Source organism: Theobroma umbraticum, unplaced genomic scaffold (genome assembly GCF_002168275.2).
Source record: "Theobroma umbraticum cultivar Fairchild unplaced genomic scaffold, ASM216827v3 scaffold_51.0, whole genome shotgun sequence".
NCBI lineage: Eukaryota > Viridiplantae > Streptophyta > Magnoliopsida > Malvales > Malvaceae > Theobroma > Theobroma umbraticum.
This window is the reverse complement of record NW_018397260.1, coordinates 8,522,728-8,523,126: the sequence shown is the minus strand read 5'-3', so window position 1 is coordinate 8,523,126 and position 399 is coordinate 8,522,728. Positions and strand designations below refer to the sequence as shown.

Here is a 399-nt window from a genome sequence, read left to right as displayed (position 1 = left end):
AAAACCAGAGCCGCTGCTGCATTCAGGGGAAGAACAAGACCTGGGAAGTCTCTCTGTATTGAATAGGAAAAGAGCAAGACTTGTTGAGAGTCAAGCGTGAATAATAGAAGCTGTTAAATAGTTCAAACAAATTTCCTCGCGCTTGCCGCAATCAGCCGGCTTATGCTTAATTCTAACGTCTCAGGCAAATATAGAATTATATTTATCATATATAATTCATAAAGCAGGAATTAAATATTAAAGAAGCAGAAATGTTTACCCTTCTCCTTAATTAACGTCACCCTCGCCATCGGATTCCTTTTGTCCTTTACAGGATCGTTGATCTTTAGAATAGGTAAATTGATCTATTATAGTAGGAAAACACGTCTTAATTCTTAAATAATGCATTAACGTACACAA

General features: G+C 36.3%; 1 protein-coding gene across 1 annotated transcript in view; it reads right to left on the bottom strand.

The window, feature by feature from the left end:
- LOC110416287 (5-OH-xanthotoxin synthase-like) overlaps positions 1-399 on the bottom strand; it is a 6,759-nt gene that overhangs the window by 4,558 nt on the left and 1,802 nt on the right. The gene's annotated exons all lie outside the window — the stretch shown is intronic.